This window comes from Eumetopias jubatus, unplaced genomic scaffold, assembly GCF_037043125.1.
Source record: "Eumetopias jubatus isolate StellerSeaLion01/CBP00866 unplaced genomic scaffold, mEumJub1_p1.0 scaffold_5, whole genome shotgun sequence".
Classification (NCBI taxonomy): domain Eukaryota; kingdom Metazoa; phylum Chordata; class Mammalia; order Carnivora; family Otariidae; genus Eumetopias; species Eumetopias jubatus.
Window position 1 is genome coordinate 151,206,777 of NW_028274811.1, and position 21,601 is coordinate 151,228,377.

At 45.5% G+C, this 21,601-nt stretch overlaps 1 pseudogene; it reads right to left on the reverse strand.

Moving 5' to 3' along the window:
- Positions 1-1,988: 1,988 nt before the first annotated feature.
- LOC148164431 (U4 spliceosomal RNA) lies at positions 1,989-2,053 on the reverse strand (annotated as a pseudogene).
- Between the last annotated feature and the right edge of the window lie 19,548 nt (positions 2,054-21,601).

Genomic DNA, 21,601 nt, shown 5'->3' on the forward strand with positions numbered 1-21,601 from the left:
AGGGGGGCTGGGATTTATAAGATCATCCTGCTATTAAGTCAAAGTCATTCCAAGTTTTGGTATTTTTCTCTTGCTGTAATGTCAGCCAATAGTCACGACTTACAAACGCATAACATAACATACACAATATTACAGTTACTTCAAGTGTCCACTCTCGGTTGCAGTGTAGCACCCCACAGAAAAACCTTAGTTGGAAACAACCATTTTTTTTTTTTTTTTTTTTTGCTTAGGAGTTTCTGGGTCAGCAGTTTGGGGTGCGATCTGCTGGAGAGTTTGTCTGCTGGTGTCACCTGGGGTCACATGTCTGGTGGCTCACCTGAGACCAAATGCTCCTCGGGGGCCTCACTCACCTGTCAGGTGTGGTGCTGGCTGTGGATGGGACATGTGTGTCTGGAAGAACAGCCTGGGCCATCTTTCCTGGAGGCTGGTTTCAAGAGCCAGAAGCTTCAAGGACTCTTGCTACCTACGCCCAGCATCAAGGGAATATCTGCTCCAAGTCGGACGTCCGGTCTAGGACCAAGGCTCCCGAAGACAGATTCCACTTCTTTATGGGAGGAGCTGAAATGTGGGTGATTCTGAGGTTACTACCCTTAATGTCTGTGAAACCAAGTTTAACAACAAGCAGGTAAAGTTGTGATTCCGTCCAAAAGGTACGGTAGACGTTCTGACATTATTTCAGTGGAAGTCCGTAATCCATGAGCTCATTTCAAACTTGACAGATTATTTTTTTTAATTAAATGTTGATCTCTTCAAATATTTAACATAACATCTTAATAAACAAAAGATTATAGTCCTTATTCCACAAAGGGACCTATCACTGTTTTCTAGCTGGTTATGCTTTTATTTTTATATTGCCCATCTGGCGAATGTCTGTCTGAGTGCTTTAGAAGCCAGAACAAAGCCAAATTTAAGTTGACAGAAGCCCGTAATCATAGAACCAGGCATCCCCGTTCAGCAAGAGGGGACAGGGCAGGGTAGCATTTAAACTGTGGATTTTAAGCTTTCATGCCATCCTCAAGTTCATTAGTTGTGTGACCTTGAAACCGCTAAATGACCTTTATTTACTGTCTCCTCGATGAAATGGGCACAGCAGTGTCTGTGTGCCTGATTGTCGAGCGGTGTTAAGTATGAACTACAGGAAATTTCAGTGCGCTTGCTTCAGGCATCAGAAGAGCTTGGCAAGACCCACGCTGCAGGCTGGAGGACCGGGGCAACCCTTCTTCCAGAGACTTGTTTTCACAACAGAGCCTCCCAGCCCCTCAAGATTCTCCTGGATGCTGCTTTAATCTCGGGAGCTCACACTGCCCTCCCTGGACAGGGAGTTTTAAGTACCAGGAGGGCGGCTGAGTCAGCACACCGCCAGTTCCCCCTGTCCTCACGGTGGCAGTGGGATGGTGACCCCAGGAACGGGGGCCACAGGCCATGGGAAGCTCCCGGTGAACACGGTGGGTACGTCCGGTCCAGGGCCCCCCTTGTGGCCACTGTCCCGCAATCCTGAGAGACTCCGTGGTTTTCTTTGTGATGAAAAGCCCCATAATGCCTTTGACACTACACTCTGCCTGAGTTAGAGTGTAAAACTCACAAAACACTTTTCCACGGTGACATTATAAGGTAGCAATTTTAACTAAAAAAAAATAAATAAATAAAAAACTAAAGTTCCGTGTTTCCCTTATGTTCGATTTACTCTGTCTTGTTTGTTTGGCCCATGATCTTACCCATGGGATAGCCAGCACCAGAACACGGGGAGCACCAGGACCTCTGTGTCTCTCCTTCTGGCGTATGGTGAGGGAAGGGGGGCATTGGCAATGGGGTGTTCCTCTTCCCCTCACGGTGTGGCTGACGTCGGTGCCGCTGCGCTGTGGGCGTGGGCGTGGCTGATGTGGCCTGTAACGGGGAGGCTACTGTGAGCTTCCCCAATACCCACCACCTCACACAGGTGCACACAGAGTTCAGAAATGCTTTGTTTTCTTTCTCCTTGGGATGAGAACACTATTAGCAATAATCGCGCCTCGGATAAACCTCATCAGCTATGATACGGCCACTGCGCAAAGCTTGGGATGAGAACTCTAACGGTTGACTCTCTCAGCAAAGTTCTAATGTGCCACCCGGCCGTACGAGCTGTGGTCGTCACGGCGTCCCTGACGTGCCCGGACTTAGTCCTTGATGAGTTTGTACCTATAGACGACAGGAGGAGATCATCCTACGTATCTTGCTCTGAAAATGCGTTTTCTCCCCAGAGAACCAACAGGTGCCAATGATTTGGACTTCCCAATGTAAGGAGGTGAGAAAAGAGAATGTTACTGTTTCCCCCATAGATAAAGAAGCCAAAACACTGATTTGAAATGCTGGTGTGAAACCCTGAATGTCAGGAAAAGTGTCTGTTTCTCAGACGTAACGAGGACAAAGGAACCTCTCTCCCCTCACGCTGCGCCCCCAGCACTGTGAGTGCAAACGCCATGCCCTCTGACCTTCCCAGTTACCTCCACGCTGTGGCTGAAAGGGGCCTGTCCCTGCACGCTGTGTCTCGGAAGACCTCACTCTAGCAGCATCCAGTTCTGTCGCTGCCCACGAGGTGAGGATGCACCCCACTTCCAGACGCTAACCTCATACACAAGACCCCAGAATTTGCTCCTGAAGGACCCAGATCTACCTCTCACCTCAGCATGGGATTCCTTTTTGGGTCCACCCCGGATGAATCCTGCAGCCTGTGTGTGTACCGCTAGGCAGGCCCGGGAGGGACAGAGGCCGGAGCGTGGGCACGTGGCTGGGATGGCCACGCTTGTGTGCAGGGGCTCCTCCCCAGGCCTTTTGTCACTGTAGCGGGAGGGGAAGTGCAGCTAGCCAGGCCGAGGGACACCCCCTCCCTGCCAAACCCCTGCCCCGGTCTGAGTTTGCATTGAGCCCTGGCTGTGCTGGTCCTTGTGAGGTTGTGTCTGGAAAGTTTGAAAGATGTAACATATATTTTAAAATAATCTGTTGGCTGGATTTATTCATGGTTAATGTTTATCTGGCCATGCGTGTGCTTTCTCTTCAGGGCTTCCCCCAGGCCCTGCGAAGTGAAGCTTGGCGGAAGATTGGCTTCTGCCCCCATGCCCCTCCTCCAAACTGCAAGGCCACTAGGTCCTGTACCCCCAAACACACCACAAACCCACTCTCTTCTGCACCCTCAGGCCGCCCCTTCTTGCCAGGAAAACCCGCCCAGCGCTCTCTTGGCTTCTCCTCTTGTCCACAGCAAGCGTTTGAGCATGGTGTTTCCAATGCTTGAATTCCTCACTGGTTTTGTACCAGTTTTTTAACAATTAAAAAAAAATATATATATATATATATATATATAATTATTTTAGATCTAAAGAAAATTTGTGAAGAGAGTAGTTTCTATATCCCCTGCCCCCTGTAGACCCACCGCTAATCCCTCACAGTCTTATGATGCACTTTTCACGACTGTAAGACAATATTGACACATTGTTATCAGACAAACGCGTCCTTCAGATTTCCTCAGTTTTTACCTAATGTGATTGTTCTATCCCAGGATCCCACTCAAGACACCACAGGACGTTCAGATGTCCTCTCTCCTCGGGCTGTTCTCAGCTGTGATGGCTTCTCCCACTTTCCATGTTTTTGGTCTGGAGGGGTTTTGCAGAACGTCTCTCCGTTGGGATTGGTCTACTGTTTCTCTCCTGATGAGGTTGGGGTCATGGGCTCTCAACCACAGAGGTAAAGCACGTTCCTCATCACCTCACATCACCTCACATCCGGACGCCATGCTTCAGTGGGACTCATCACCGTTGGGGTTGGCTGGGATGGTCTGGCTGAGGTCCTTTCAGTCAGGTTTCTGTAAAGTGGGACTTTCTTTCCCCTTCCATACCGTGCTGTTTGGACATGAGTCAGGAAGGACAGCCCGCACTTACGGAGTGGGGTTCTGTGCTCTTCCGCCTGAGAGCAGAGTATCTATACAAATGATGGGGAATTTGCCTATAAGACTATTTGTCTCTACTCCTTCCCATCTCTTTTTAGGATAAAATAAAATCTCCTCTTGTAGGAAATGAAGCCACCTGCTTCATTTGGCCCTGCTCACCTCCCTGACCTCAGCTCCTTCCACTCTACCCACCCTCACGGCTACTCTGGGCAACACAGGGCATCGATGCCACTTCTCGCAGAGCTGGCCCCACCTCAGGACTCCAGCCTAGCTCTGCCCTCTGTGAATGCACTGTCCTCACTCTGCAAGATGCAGGCCAGGTGCGGTCACCACTCAATGTGCTCTAGCATATTACAGTCTTGATCTTATAGATTTCATAAGAGGGTGATAGGATACACTCCTGATCTTATACACAGAATGAGAGCATGATGTGATACACTCTGTATAAAATGCCAAAGCAACCACTTGCTTGAAATTCAGAGAAGTTACTATTCTCAGAAGAACCTTCTCAAATGCATTATACTCGATTTTTTTGGGGGGGGAGGGTGTTGTCATTTCCATTATTTCTAAATTTTGTGTAAATATATTTTTGCTGCTTTTTTCTTAATGCATGAAACTGAGATATCCATGAGTCAATTCGAAAGCAGCCATCCAAAGTTATTTTGTGCACTCACACAACACTACACTTTGGGGAAATAACTAAACCTAATCCCTCAGGAATTGGCACTAAATATTGGTCAGTTAACAATGTAATCTAAGTACTATAGCAATCATATCTGCAATTTTTACCTATGACACATGATTTTATTTTTGTATTGAAACATTTAACAAAAATTAGAAATTGCACACCCTCCAAGACCCGTGAGAACCATTTTTAACAAGATTGTGTATGTCCTTCTGGGCACAATTTCTATGCACATTTTTTTGCACAGAGTTGAAGAATCAGAAATGCTGTCCAGACCAATTTTGTTCTACTTATAAAGTGCAAGAGACAAGATGGAATTATTAGCCAAGAGCCACTTTCCCTTCAGGAAACATCCCCAGTGCAAAGCTTTGGGTTGAATATTTGGATACAAACCCTTTATAGTCAAACCTCCAGAAACCTGCATTTCCAAATCAGCAATTATTATTATTATTTAAGGATAATGAGTGATTAGAAAATTCATTATAATCTGGAATTTGGTAAAGATTTTTGCTTGCTCACTTAGTTGTCTATAACTAAATGTTTTTAATTTCTGCTCTTAGAAGACATGAAGAAGCTGTGAGAATTTACTCAAAGCTTTCAGTAGCAAAAGCCTAGAAGATTATCTTTTCTGTTTGGAAACTTCGAAGAGCTGGTGGCAATGTTTACAAGCCATACTTTATAGTATACCAAATAAAATTTCCAGGTTAAATTTCTAATCTACTGGTGTGGACGGATCTAAAATCTATATGATGCTAAGGACATTTCTTAGATTCTTTTAGGAACTCAGTTTTACAAATATAGTACTTGGTGTCTATTATACATATGGTAAAAGTAGATCATTTTATTGATCCAATAGAATGGTGAAAAATGATAGATAAGTTTTTTGGATGACCATCTGCACCTGATTTTGGAGTTGCTCCCGTACCCGGCCTCCCATGAACTACAGAGGTATACTGATCGAGGCTCCCTCGTGAGTCATAAACAGGGCTGTGGACAAAGATTTTCCTGCAAAAATGAAATGAGCGTGGAACCAAGTGAAAAGTTCAAAGCATGATGGATTGGCCGTCCCCACTGAAGGTCACACTGTCACCAACAAACCTAGAAGGACCGCAGAGAATCAGCCACGTAGAATGTATTAGCCAAAGTGGTCACAAATAACAACATTTTCTCTCTGAACCCTGTTCTTAAGCTTTTATAGAGGTTGGATATGTCTCATCAGTCAAGGTAATGCTGAGTCCTTGTCACTGGCCCCTCAGCTGGGGATGGTGACCATGGCCACTTGCCAGGACTGATGTGAGCTCTGGGTGGGAGGCTCCCCATGGTGCACCCTGGTCATAGGTGATTGTTGGTGTGATTGTCATCACTTCTCCAAGGAAACTAAAATCAGCAAATCGAGTGAGACCCCAAGCTGACTAAGGTGAAAATGGGAACAATGAAGAGAGAAAAATTTGGTGAGTGCTGGTGCTTTGGAAGTCAAAACAGGTCACTCAGGAGCAAAAGTGGATCTGGTTTTGGATGGACCTATTATTTCTCCTGGTAACATGCACACTGTTTAGACTCTGTTATAATTTTATCTGTGGACCATTCACACTAAGGAAGCCTAGTAAGGCATGTTTCAACTCTATTTTAAGTTGCTTTTAACTATCAAGGTTAAATGTCTTACTTAGTGCCATCTTTGTCGAATGTAGCTGCTGAGGCTAAGAGGTGCCTGCCCACTGTTTCCTGGAGAGTTGGACATGCAGAACAAAAAGCAAGCAGAAACGTATGGAGATGGACCACAGGGCAGAGGTGAAAAGAGGAAAGGAGAAGGGGAAGACACATACTGGAAGAAGAACCCAAGAGGGAGAGCTGAGCCTGTGGTCTCTGAGTCACTGGCATTTCCTGTTGTAACTGATGGTGGGTAGGAATTCCATACATACATATTGAATTGGAATGCAAAGAAGGGTGAAATGTCCCCGACCTTTCCAGCCTCCACTTGTTGCTAGGGATGGTTCCACTGTTCAATGCCCGAGCAATAGACAAGTCATGAATGGCTTTGGCTCACCAGAGTTTCCAAGTTTTATCTCTAGACCTACAGGCACAATGAAAAACATCATTAGTACCATGTGAGCTCACTGAGTCAACAAGGCATTGTGGGTAAAACAGAATTTCAGCATTTAAAGTTCTCATCACTAACTGGGGAAATTTTCAAGTAGTCCAAAAGACAGTCTGGTTAAAGAATGAGGACTATATTTATATATGAAATACTCTTCAGTTGTTATAATCCTATAAATAACTCCACCAAATTTTCTTCAAAATAACAGGGAAGAGATCTTTAATTATGTTTATTAATATCTATAAAATTTTTGTCCATTATAGCATTCAAATTACAAGGAATCATAATTTGTATGGTTTTGCATATACTATCACTTTCTGAAATATTTTGATTACAGGAAATGATAATTTGCATATAGATTAGGTTTGTCATCAAATGAACTCATAACCCATGCACAGCTTGATTGAAATCCAAGATCAAATTTAAAAGGTGAACGAAGGTAGGGGATAAAGATGATAAAGGAGAAGAAAGACGCAGTCTTCGGCCAACTGGGGAAGGAGTGACCGCATCACTGGTGGCCATAAACATCAGCCTTCAGGGATGGTGGCCTGGGCTGGCTGGGGTTGGCCCAATTCGCATTCCCAACAATAGAGATGTTTACGCCTGCAGTGTTTATGTAACCTCTCCATCTATTTTCATTCGTATACTGATAAATAATTGAAAGGAGCATCTACCAATTTCAGTGTTGTTGCCTTCTATAGACTAGGATGAGCTCGGATGAGGGAGGAGCTCCATGAGCTGATGAGGAGTTGCATTGGCCCTAACGTAAGGCAAAGGGAAAACATACAGTGTGTATCTTGGGCATATGGTCACAACATGGGGACTGGGGAGGCCAAGAGAAGAAAGGATGGAAGACTGAGAATAATTTCAAATACCAAGAGAAATCCTTTTGGCTAAGAATAATGTACCTTCCGTGTCTTTCAAAAATTTTCTCAACAGATGGGCTGCTGGGCTTCGCTCCCCACAGAAAGTTCAAAACAGTAGGGCCGATTTCAATTACCCACTTGGATTTTAAGGAAATGGAGAAAAACATCATGCCTAACATTTTCAGGGTTTAGATCAACTACAAAATTTCGCCATCAGCCGAGATAAAAAGTCAACACATGTCATGCAAGTGGGAGCGACCCCCAGGACCCCACGGGAGCCTCGATTCACCTTTGCATACCGCCTCACAGTGGAGCACAAGGTAGCAAGCTTGAGGCCTGTCCCTGCCCCCCAGGCCCTGGTTTTGTCCACGCTGTTCCACTCAGTGGAAGTGTGGATGTGGGAGGAATGGGAACGGACGTTTGCAGGTCGGTCTCAGTGGGGAGATGCTAGTCCATAGTGTCCACGATGCAGAGCTGAGGGGAGGGCGTCCCAACCATGCTCTTGTTGGCTTGCTTCACCTGCTGGGGCCCCCCCATGGCCTCAGCTCTGAGGCCGAGGCCAAGTCAGTGCCCTGGGGTGACGGGGGCACGTTAACTGGGCTCCCGTTCACAAGCCCTCGGCCTGCCTTTGCCAGCGGAAATAGCCTGCCTTCCGGTTAGGTCACCCTGACCCACCTGGCCTGCAACACATTCTCAGCAGGAGGAGCGGTGTTTCAAGAAGGCTACGCACTGCTCTCCCCTGTCCTACTCACTTGCAGCTCGGTGGAGAAATGAGCATTGCACTGTGGAGAACATACATCACAGCGCGCTCATCTGTGGGCGGCTCCCTGGCCCCGACGCCTTCCCGCGGGAGTAAGTGTAGCCACTGCCTTTCAGACTCTCGGGCATAATGCCCACCGGGCACTGGACTTTCCCGGATGCTGGTCCTATAGCGTCCCTGAAAACGAGGCCCACCTGGTCCTTCTGTCACAGTCCAGGGTTAGGATGCCTTTAAGGGAAGTCTGGCAAGGGAAGACTAAGGAGAAGGCAAGGGGGGAAACAAATCAAGTTCAGTGTTTTGGGGAATTGTCTTCAGAATCACTCACCTTGGGATCTCCACACACTGTAGAGTGTCCTGGGCTGGGGTAGAAACTCCCACCCCACCCCCAGGGACTCTCAATGGCCCAGGCTGCCAGTTTCCTGGCTTAAAGACGAAATATGAAGGGCTGGCTGGGGCCGCCCATTAGGGCAAATAGAGACCAGAGAAGTGGAAATGCTCACTGTTTACCAACAGGTCAGTCCATTTCCTTTGTTCCTTCAGGCCCTGCCCCTCCCTCCCATGAAGACTGGCAGCCTCCTGCTTGCTGGTGTCTGTCTTTAATGCATCTTTTTTTCTTTTTTTTTTTGAAAACTTAGAAAAACATATGACACAGAGCCATTAATTCTGAGTGGTGAAAACATGGCTGTTTATTATATCATTCTTTGGATTTTTTTCTGTACTTTAAGAATATTCTCTGAATAAAAAAGAGAATGAAGTAATGCACACAAAAGTGGCTTAAAAACTAAAAGCAGTCTACAGAGGGAGGACCATTTGGCATAAAAGAGTTTTAAAGGGAGGGTTTGTCCAATTCCAAGTCTGTTAAAAGGATCTAAGGAGAAATATTCCAAATCCACCACTTACAATGAAAAAGTTCCTTTCAGCAGGTCTCAAATCCAAAGTTAGGAAGTATGAATCTCTAGGTCAAGAGCTTGAGACAAGGGGAAAAATAGTTACATGGAAGATATATAATTACGATTTAATGCAATTTGGACTCAGTTAAGGATTTCTAAATCTTCACATTACACACACACATGCACCCTCAAATACTATAAAATTACGCAACCAAAAGACTTAGCTGAGAAATACAGAGAATGCTGGCAAAAGTTTGAACAGTGCTAAATTTAGAAAAATGTTGACATTAGCTAAACTTTTGCAATTCAGCTGTATTCATGTCGTTACTCAAATTTGTATATTTCTTATTGTGGAAAGCTTTGTATAGCCCAGACAGTTTCCTAGACAGGGTAATAAAAGACACATCTCATGGCAGATGAAAGTTGCCCCCTGCCCTTGTGATCACAGAACTACCTGTCACCTGTCCAAGTGAGACGCAGCCTCGCTCCTCATGCATTGCCCCTGGCTGGCTTATTTCAAGCACCTCTTCCGGTTGTGAACTAAATTCATGATTTCTGGGGACCTTTCCTCTATTCCAAGGATCACATGGCCCCAATAATGTGCAAAAGCCTCTAACATGCACAGAAAGTTCCGAGATCATGCAGGCTTTGTCATGAAAGGAGGCACAGAATTGTCCATATCAGCAAGAAGGCTCACAATGGGCATCGCGGGTATGGAACATGTTTGCTTCCATCCTCTTCTCAAACATATTAGTAAGCTATTAGCTCTCAACGACCCCCCCCTTCTGGAATGTGATGTGCCCCCAAATTCAGGAAAGACGTTCCCTCATTCCTTCCCTGCATTCTGCCTGGTCGCACGCCCCCATCTTCAGTGTCTGTGGCTGATCATCTGGTGCTCACTATTGTACTGACACAGAGCGCAATAACAGGATGGCTAAGGCAGGACAAATTCACATGCTTAGAACTCCCTTCCAAAATCATCCAGGTGGAACGTGCTGTACATACCTCGACTATTGCCTTGCTGTGTGTCCCTGAACACGGTATTGAACCTCTCTGTTCTCAGTCTTCTACTGCAGAGTGGATATCAATGATGGCACCCACCTTACAGGAGGGTGACAAGTATCAAGTGAAAGAGTGACTCTCAGCCACTCGGTGCCCTCATCATCGGCACGGAGCAAACCTTCAGCCAATGTGGTTGACATCTGGCGGTGATTGTGACAAATCTGAAACAAATTTGCTTTACAAAACAGTACATAAAAGTTGACCTTAGCAGCTACAGAAGAAGAAAAGAAAGAAGGAAGGGGGGCGGAGGGAGATGCTGAAGGCAGCAGCGGCTCTGGAGACCAGTTTAGGTGATCTAATAAAAATGAGCATGTGCGCCCAGCGTGGCCCAGGCCTCTGGTCCGCGGGCGCACGGCCAGGAACCCCTGCAGGGACAGTGGGCAGGGCATCTGACCGCAAGCCCCAGACCCTCCCGACTGCTCGGACAGCTGTTGGCCTGGTGACTTGAATAATCCATAATACATTGACAGTAACTGTGAGAGCTGACTTCTTACTTCTCAATACAACAAACAGCAGTTGAGTAGATTCAAATGCCTCAAGTTCAAATTCTTTTGCTCCCTACCAAAACCAGTCATGAGACCCTGGAACGTCGATGGCAAGCTGGTCATGTGTCGGAAATTTGTTTGGTCATCCAGAAACCTCGAGAAGAGATTGGTGAGCAACACAGTCGGAGACGAGTCATTTATAGAAAGAAAACGGTGTGCAATTTTTCAGAGATAACATATGAATGTATTGTGATCATTAGGCACCTGCTTAATTTGGTGGAATGAGAATGAAAAAATTAATGGCCCCAAATCCTACAAATATATACTGACCACCCAAATTTTAGGAACTCTGTGAGGCTCGGTTGTGTATGTAGCCACAGACTCCCAGTCCTGCCGTCTGCTCAGCTGCTCAGGGAGACAGACATGCACACAGCATGTCCTGCAGAGGATCGAGTGCCATGGTCAAGAGATACACAAGTGCTTGCCACAAGTGTGGAAATTTTCTTTTGCTTGTAGTGATCAGGAAAGATTCCTGAAGAACACTGAGCATCAGGCAGACAGCAAACACCTGGATAGAAAGAGGAAATAGCCCCCTCCCATTTTTCCGGCTTCTCTTTACCTCGGAAATTGAGTGAAAAAAAAAATTGAGATTGATTTACAGTATCAAAGTCTTTGGAGTTAAAGAAGGAATCTCTCCAGTACAAATGAGAGCAAAACATTCTCAAAGTGGGATTTCTAAAACGCACCAGGTTGGGGCAGGACTGGAGACCTTGTGGGAGTTGAAACCTGTGTGTGGACCGGGGCACACACAGCAGGGCATCCAGGGAGGTTGAACCGAGCCCGGCCGTCACCCCCTCAATTGGCAGAATGAGGGAAATTACTTTGCTCACGGCGTGTTGGCTTCATGGTGGCTGAGCTTATTAATTTAGGTAGGGAAATGGTCCTTGTTTTGCAAAAATACTTTTGCAGAGTGCATTCTTTCAGCTTATTAAGAACATATGAAGCTGAGACATCTATCACGTGAAGCCTGTTGGGTCAGGATGGCTGTACCTTACAAAACACGCAACGATAGAGCACCTGAAGAAGGATGCTTCTTCCCCAAGTGTCTGCAGACCCACAGCACCCAACAAGGGAGCCATTTCTTGATGCGCTATACATGTGCTTTAGCATGAACCATCTGAAGAGCATGAAATAGAGTACTTTCAATTAATTAACTGCCCTAAAAGGCAATCTCCAGGTTTGTTTTTTGTTTGTTTGTTTCCCAGCTCAATAACAACACCCACCATAAAACCGCAGTTCCTTTCAGAAGGTCAGATGGTGATGAAAAGCTTGACCACAGTCCATCTCTGCAGAAAGCTGGCGCGGATGGACTGGGACTCTCCAGACACCGCTCTGCCAAGCCAGGGCCTGGGGGGCAGCCTCTGGTCCCCCTTCACTGCTGTGGGGGCTTGTTAAGTGGCTGAATGCTGTGACGTTAGGAGAAAAGCAATCCTTATACACAGACTTCTGACATTTTTCAAAATCCAAGGCCAGACAGGCCATACCTTTTAGCACTGCGTTGGGAGCTTGTCAGCGCATGGTCTCTGCGCTGTGCGCGGAATCACCACCGGCTTGGAGGCCGGGCCACAGCCCTTCCCGTCGGGCCACCACACTCCCCAGTCTGGATTCCTCATCGAGCTGGGGCCAGTCGCCAGGACATACAGCATCGTTTAGAGGATCACGGATGGGCCAGGATCACGGATGGGCCAGGATCACATGACAGAGATTCCCTACTGAGAAAATCCTTTGTCCCCGTAGGGTCAGAAAGACTGAGTGCACAGACCAAAGCCATTTCAGGACACACCAGTTTTTTTTTTTTTTTTTCTTTCTGCAGGGGAAAGTGTGTTACTTAATGAAAAGATAACTTTTTCCTGAATGTCTTAAAATCCTCAGGATTAAGAAAAATGGTTGTGGTACAACCTAGGATTTTTTATTTTCACACGAGCAAGAAACAAGAAACAAAGACAAAAAAAAAAAAGCAAGTTTCTTTCCAGTATTGCTCTCATCTAGGATATGTTCATGACGTTGGATGAAAACCATGAACAAAGAGCAAGCAAGGAGAATTATGCCCCTGACTCACTGATGTGAACAGTTACACACAAACTATATTGTTATTGAAAGGTGAAGTTATTTTGCAATGCATAAATACAATTTAGAAAGGAAAAGAAAATAAATTCCTTATAGTTCACTGTGAAGTGTTAGCCGCCCCCTTGTGTGCTTTTTCATACATTTGCGATATTAGTCTTGAAAAGCTTTTGTGTCCCATAATTTACTAAATGTATTATTGTGTGACTTCTGAGCTCACTGTCTTCTTGTTCTAATTCTTTCTCCTGCTCATCAGGGATGGTGTCCCTCTGCGATGACCAGCAGTGGTCTCACAGGCAGCCCGAGTCGGCATGCTGCCCCACACTCAGACATATGCGTGCACAGACCCCAGGGCGGGGCCAGGACGGGACAGGCAGGTCTGGGGGGCACTGTTGGGAAACAAACCGCACATTGGCACCCACCCGTGTCCAGGTTAACTCTGCATTTCCTAGGCATCTGACCGCATACATGCACCCCCACACCACTACCCTTTTCCCACGGAAGCTAACTTGAGGTTGTATTTCTCTAGCTTGTAACCCAAAGTCCTGAGGCTTGAGAACCCAGAATTTTGGGTTAGCGAAGGAGTCTGAAAAGTGCTGGAGCATGGAATGTTTTTCCATCTTTTTGTGTGTTCTTCAATTTCTTTCATGAGTGTTCTGTAGTTCCTAGAGTATAGATCCTTTACCTCTTTGGTTAAGTTTATTCCTAGTTATCTTAGGGATTTTGGTGCTATTGTAAAAGGAATCATTTCTGTAATTTCTCTTTCTATAGTTGCATTATTAGTGTATAAGAAAGCAACTGATTTCTGTGCATTGATTTTGTATCCTACCCCATTAGTGAATTGCTGTATGAGTTCTAAGAATTTGGGGGTGGAGTCTTTTGGATTTTCCACGTAAAGTATCATGTCATCTGCAAAGAGAGAGAGTTTTCTTTGCCAATTTGAATATACTTTATTTCTTTTTGTTGTCTGATTGCTGTTGCTAGGACTTCCAGTACTATGTTGAACAATAGTGGTGAGAGTGGGCATCCTTGACGTGTTCCTGATCTTAAGGGAAAGGCTCTCAGCTTTTCCCCATTGAGGATGATATTCACTGTGGGTTTTTCATAGATTGCTTTTATGAACTTGAGGAATGTTCCCGCTATCCCTACACTCTGAAGAGTTTTAATCAGGAAAGGATGCTGTATTTTGTCAAATGCTTTTTCGGCATCAATTGAGAGGACCATATGGTTCTCCCTCCTCTTATTAATGTGTTCTATCACATTGATTGATTTGCAAATGTTGAATCACCCTTGCATCCTGGGGATAAATCCCACTTGGTCGTGGTGGTTGATCCTTTTAATGTATTGTTGGATCCTATTAGCTAGGATTTTGTTGAGAATTTTAGAATCCATGTTCATCAGAGTTACTGGTCTGAAATTCTCCTTTTTGATGGTGTCTATGCTACCCAGAGCAATCTATACCTTCAAAGCCATCCTGATCAAAATTCCAATGACATTTTTCAAAGTGCTGGAACAAACAATCCTAAAATTTGTATGGAATCAGAAAAGATTACAATTCGCCAAGGAAATGTCGAAAAACAAACAAACAAAAAACAAAACAAAACAAAAAAACAAAGCTGGGGGCATCATGTTGCCTGATTTCAAGCTATATTACAAAGCAGTGATCACCAAGACAGCATGGTACTGGCACAAAAGCAGACATATAGACCAATGAAACAGAATAGAGAGCCCAGATATGGACCCTCAACTCTATGGTCAAATAGTCTTCAACAAAAGCAGGAAAAAATATCCAATGGAAAAAAGACAGTCTCTTCAATAGATGGTGCTAGGAAAATTGGACAGCTATATACAGAAGAATGAAACTCGATCGTTCCCTTACACCACACACAAAGATAAACTCAAAGTGGATGAAAGACCTCAATGTGAGACAGAAATCCATCAAAATCCTAGAGGAGAACATAGGCAGTAACCACTTTGACATCAGCACAGCAACTTCTTTTAAGATACATCACCAAAGGCTCGTGAAACAAAATCAAAAATGAACTTTTGGGACTTCATCAAGATAAAAACCTTCTGCACAGCAAAGGAAACAGTCAACAAAGCAAAGAGGCAACCCACAGAATGGGAGACGATATTTACAGATGACACCGCAGACAAAGGGCTGATAGCAAATTCTATAAAGAACTTCTCAAACTCAACACCCAAAAAATAAATAATCAAGTCATAAAATGGGTGGGAGACATGAACAGACACTTCTCCAAAGAAGACATACAAATGGCTAACAGACACATGAAAAAATGATCATCATCATTAGCCATTAGGGAAATTCAAATCAAAACCACATTAAGATACCACCTTACACCAGTTAGAATGTTGGAGAGGTTGTGGAGAAAGGGGAACCCTCTTACACTGTTGGTGGGAATGCAAGTTGGTACAGCCAGTTTAGAAAACAGTGTGGAGGTTCCTCAAACAGTTAAAAATAGAGCTACCCTGTGACCCAGCAATTGCACTCCTGGCTATTTACCCCAAAGACACAGATGTAGTGAAAAGAAGGGCCATATGCACCCCAGTGTTCATAGCAGCAATGTCCACAATAGCCAAACTGTGGAAGGAGTGGTGATGCCCTTCAGCAGATGAATGGATAAAGAAGATGTGGTCCATATCTACAATGGAATATTACTCAGCCATCAGAACATTTGAATAACTAACTTTTACATCAACATGGATGGGACTGGAGGAGATTATATTAAATGAAATAAGTCAGGCAGAGAAAGTCAATTATCATATGGTTTCACTTATTTGTGGAACATAAGGAATAGCAGGGAGGATGTTAGGAGAAGGAAGGGAAAAGTGAAGGGGGGGAATCGGAGGGGGAGACGGGCCATGAGAGACGATGGACTCTGAGAAACAAACTGAGGGTTCTCGAGGGGAGGGGCTGGGGGGATGGGTTAGCCTGGTGATGGGTATTAAGGAGGGCACGTTCTGCGTGGAGCACTGGGTGTTATGCACAAACAATGAATCGTGGAACACTACATCAAAAACTAATGATGTGCTGTATGGTGACTAACATAACATAATAAAGTTAAATTAAATTTTAAAAAGTGATGGATTAAGAGCAGAAATGGCTGGACCGCCAGGATCATCACACACAGAAATTTGGGAGAAAGAGAATGACAGATGGACCGGAGTCCTGGCCTGCACAGAGTACCTTCTCGTCCTGGAAAACCAAGCCTCTGGGGATAATTATTGATTCCAGTGAGATTTAAAGACCCTCACTGAAATTTGTTTGGGTTCTCAGCTTCTTAAAAAAAAAAATCTCAATTAAAAGTTTTCTTTCTTCTAATTCAGAAAAATCAACTGGAATATGCAAATATTTATCCTTTTCATAGGAAGTATAGTAACTCTGCTATAATCCTAGGCGGTTTTTTCGTCTGCTGTTTTTGGTTTTTTGAGGTCCGTTACCTTGGAGCAGCACAGACTTAGAATACCTTTGTGTCTATCTCATTCCGATTTTCACTCCATGGAGTCGATGTGACAAAGTAAAACAATGGCGAAGAAACAAAAACAGAAACCCAGTGTCTTTTCATAAGAATCAGGCTCTGACTACTTTAGATACATTTCATACTGTTCTATATGGTCACAGATTTCGTATCTCTGTTAAGCTGAAAAGCGGACACCGTGGGAGTCAGTTATGAGAATTACGGTTAGGCTCTAGAAGCAAACATTTCAACTATTGTACTTATATCAAATGTATTCTCTTATTTTTCCTCCATCAGCTTTTTTCTCTGTCCAGTTTCCTGATGAGTATACACAGAGTCTGGTCGAGTTCCGGAAGCATCCTGAAGACAGTGGCTCTGGGACTGCCTCTCTAATTACATATCCATCAGGAAGTTGTAGGAAATTAATTGATGCATGGGTCTGTGAGAGATCCCGGGACTGAAGTAGACAGGCAAGATGAAAATCTCAGTCAACAATCTGTGTTTATTCAGTTTAGTTAAATATTTGCTGTTTGACTGCCCTCCTCCAGGCACAGTGTGCATGCCGGAAACAGCAGAATAAATCAGGGGCTGGCCCCACCTGGAGGAATTACCCGCAGGAGACACACACACATCCTGTCTCAGTAGGTTCATGTAAGCCGAGGCATGCGCTGTTGGCCTGAGGAGCAGACAGCCGGCTGCCCAGCCCCTCTAGGCATTTGAGGAGGGCTCAGCAGGGGACAGGGCTGCAGGGGGCACAGATGGTGGCCTGCTCAGATCTGGGGACGCCTTGAGCAGCTCTGTGCAACTCATCTTCTGGCCTCTGTGTGCTTTTCTGCCAATGAATGGCACCTGCCAACTTCTGCAGAGGGGCCCCAGACCTTGGAGTGGCCCTGTCCACCCCCAAAACCAGAAGTGACCAGCCTTTGGGAGTTTCCAGGCCCCAAGGCACCCCGCTGCCTGTGTGCTTTACGTGACTGCTGCAAGAATCAAGCCCTGGTCCCCAGGTGCCGTTCATGCCAAGGGCCGTCTGCAGGGCCCAGCTGGGCCTGGGACCCCACCTGAGTGCACACCTGGCGGGCATCTTCCTTTCCACCCTGTTCACCCTGTTCCCTCACTGCCTCTCCTGGGAACACCTCCTCAGGCACGGGCTTGCGCTTCAGGCCTGGACTGGGGTCAAGGCCGGAGGAGAGAGAGGTGTGTGGACAGGTGACTGCTTGTTAGATTCATTCATTCAGTGCTTGCTCGGTGTCTACCGTGGAACAGCAGCAGTCTCGGGGCCGGTAATGGGGTGCTGGACGAGTGTGCTCAGGCCACCATGGCAAAGCATCACAGACCGCAGGCTTAAAGGAAGACATTTATGTTCTCATAGTGCTGGAGGCTGGAAGTCCCAGAAGAAGGTGTGGGCAGGACTGGCTTCTCCTGAGGCCCCTCCGCTGGGCCTGGAGAAGCATCTTCTTGTGTCCTTACATGGGCATCCCTGGGCGCTTGTCTGTGTCCTCCTTTCTTCTTATCAAGGACACAGGCCCTATTGGATTAGCGCCCACCCCAGTGACATTTTACCTTGATTAGTTCACTAAAGATCCTGTCTCCAAACACAGTCCCATTCTGAGGGCCTGAGGATTAGACCTCCAACACATGAACTGGGGGGACGAAATGACCAACTTATTTGAGGTATTATAGGGCTCTTGGGGGGTCACTTACTGTCACCATTCATTCTCTTTCACAGCCCCTAGACGTAAAACGATCGTGCTAAAGCACTTGAAGTTACTGATGTTACAAAGGGGCTGTGTGCTCTCTGTCCCCATGTGTACCTCCAGGTGGACATGGGGTGGCGTGCATGGGGCTGGTCAGATCTTCTGTCCACACAGCTCCTGCCCTCCTCCCAGCCTCATGTTGTGCTCACAGTGATGGAGCGCCCAGGGCCTTCCCTCTTTGCGTGATGAGAAGGGGCTTTCCCTCCCCGCCCCCCACCCAGCCTGCCTCACACAGACTTGCTCATCTCTCAGGACATGGCTCAGACTTCAGGCTTTGTAGGAATTATGCCTTGTCTTCTTCCCTTCCTTCTCCCACATCAGCATGTTGACAAATGGCCTCGATTTTCATGATCAGGGCACTGTCACGGGATGCCCTATATATATGTGCTTCGCTCCCCCTAAAATGTTCTATTATTATTCTCAGTATAGAGATGAGGAGACTGAGGAAAAGAGAACATGTCAGTGCTGGAGTCACGTGGCCAGCAGGGGGCAGAGCCTGGATTCCGTGTCATGCTCCCGTGGCCCCCGGTTGGGGCTCGCCAGGGCCGTGTCTGTAGCACTTTCCTGCCGAGCACTGATGGCCGGGACGTGCCATCTGGAGAGCAGGGTCGGTGTACGCGGCAGCCCCAGATGTGGTACACACTTGGCACTTGATAAGCATCTGTCGAATCATTAATTCACTCATGCCTCCAGGATGCATCTGCCCGGTGGTGTGAATTCCACATTTATATACTTATATCAACATAGCAGAAAAGACGAGCCTGATTAAAGAGGAGAGCAGATTCTCATTTACTTTGTTGAAAAGAAAGCCCAAACTGCCGTGGGAAGCCCATGCCCGGAGCATTCATTTCAGAAAAGGAACTGCTTTGTATCAGTGTATTACCCTGGGCTATTTATACGTATTCTGCTATAGAAGCCCTTGGTATAGAGCAAGCAAGTGGCGGGGCCGGGAGGAGTCTGACCTCTGACAGTTCATGGCCCCCTAGGAAATTACTTCTCTTCCCTCTGAGCCAATAAGATACATACTCTAAGGTCATGGGAAGCGGAACACAGAAGGAAGGAGTTAAGACAGAGGCACTGAGTTGCCCAGCACAGAAGGCGGCCCGGGCCCTGTCCCTGGTGGCCCACAGGAGACCTGTTTCCTGTGATCCGTGGGCAAGGGGCTGCTGACTCCACACCCACCAGCACCCACGGCGCCGTGGACGTGCGTCTTCATCCTCTGCAGTCACCCTTGCTGCACTAGCATGTGCCGATCTGAAAAGACAATTATTCTTCCCCATAAATTAAATGCATTCTCATGTTATGTGCCCTGTTGACGAGGGGGAGGGCTGTTACCAAGATTTATTGACTTGGAGGAGTCACATTTTCTTGGGCACTGCAGAGCCTAAACATTAGTATCTAGACTAAACATTTTTGGTCTTGAAAGCTTTCCTTTCTTTTAAATTGGCTTCCATGCCAAAGCTCTTCTTTTCTCATTAGAGTACGAATTTCCTCTCCTGTGGGGGAGGGACGTGCCATAGAATGGCCCACGATTCCCCCACAACCTTGTCAGATAATCACATTAGCCGTTTTTTGACAAGCATTGCATTTCTAAATCCAAGCCAATTCTTCCTTAAAAATACCTTAAATCTCCTGACTTTTAGTAGACTATCGACTAAGCTATTGCAAACATTCTTGTTTTATCATTGAATAGACTTTTTCACTCACAAAATCATCGTCACAATACGTAGACCTTTTTGCATCTCAAGAAATTAGGCTGTATATAAAAATATGAAATACAGAAGGGATTTTTAAGTTACCTGATTTGTTTAATCAGTATAAATATTCTGGGAAGATCACTCAGACTTTGGAGAGATCTATGAGTTTTGCCCTCAATTGTCCAATCAATGAAATCACATATGTAGATGTTATATATCCTAAATGTCATTACAGGATGTTTACTTGTGGATAACCTTCTCCATGGTGGTGGACCAGCCTGCAGCCTGCATGTCTGTGACCACACCTTGAGCTGGTACCAGATATTGCTAGATTGAGCCCACAGCAGTGAGCGGAGGACCCAGAACCAGGCTGCTAGCTCATCTCTGGAGGCTCTCCCATCCCTATCATGGAGGTGAGATCCTAGTAAACCACGCAGTCCATATGGACCTGGTTTCCAGGTCAGAAACTCCAGGTTCAGTAACTGGATATTTGGGGCATGTTGCCTGCATGGAAATGAAGCGTTTACATAGTGAATCAAATCAACAGGGGAAAATTAAGCTCCCCTACAAAGGTACAGTGACAAAGACAGTCACACTCTGTATTTACCAAATTCATATATGTTTGTATTAGTTGGCTAAAAAAAAAAGACCTCCTCAAAATAACATCAGAGGTTCTCAGTTCTCAGTTGGCAGCTCTCCATGGGGATGCAATCACCATATGGTTCTCTGGAATGAGAAGCCACGTCCGGTCCCGACTTACCCTTTATTAATCCTGTGGTATGGGGCACTTCCATTTCTCGGGCTCCTCAAAGGGCATGGGAGAATTAAATGAGATGCTTTTTATAAAGCAGGCTTTGCTGTTGTTCTCATGATGCAGATAGAAGCTTCATCACTCCCCAGCGTGCCTTCCCTCTGGCTCATGCAGATTCTCTGTGCATGTAGTCCACGTGCATTCCCGCACACGCTACAGGCATGGAAAGAGCATCCAGTGAAGAGATGTGTGGGAGGATTTCCTGTGACCTCAGTACCTGGCGTTTCCAATCTTTGTTTCTTGGTGTGCTTCACAAGTCTGGATGGTTCTGAGTTCAGGTTGTGCCTTATCAATGGATAAATGTACTATGGTAGTGACTTTTATTCATCCCAAGATACTGGTATTCAACTAACAGAATAAGGAAATGATGTTGTAGGGTCAAGTGAGGATGGGAATGGTACTAATCTTTATTTCATGCATCTTGGATTTTGTAAATATTTTTTTTTCTGTGAGGCTAGATCAACACTGACCCTGACCTTCTTTTAACCACTTTGTCCTTATTAACTGAAAGGCACAGTTATTTCATTATATTGCCAAATGATTTTCTAAAAGTCTCTGTAACAAAGTGGCTTACTTTATTTATTAACATACAACCTATGATATCGAATAGTCTCTGTGCTTCATTCTAAAATCCTTATCTGACTAAATTCTTTCCAACTTTGCCATTCAGGCCTCAATTCTATGTAAGATTCTTAAAACTGAGTCAAAGCATTGTGCTAAGATTCAGCTCCATACAATGTTCCATTGGATGCCTGTGGGTACATGGAATCATTTTAATGGTAGGTTTATTAACACTAGATTTCAACCCAGGAGATATTTTCTCAAAATGTACAAAACAACTTCAACCTCATAAAGATCGTGCGTGTGTGTGTCGCAAATGTAGAAAAAAATCTGGTGTCTGGCAAGTATTAAATTTCTATGATGATACCTCCCTTTTACAAAAGAAACTTGATCACATGTACAAAATAATACAAATT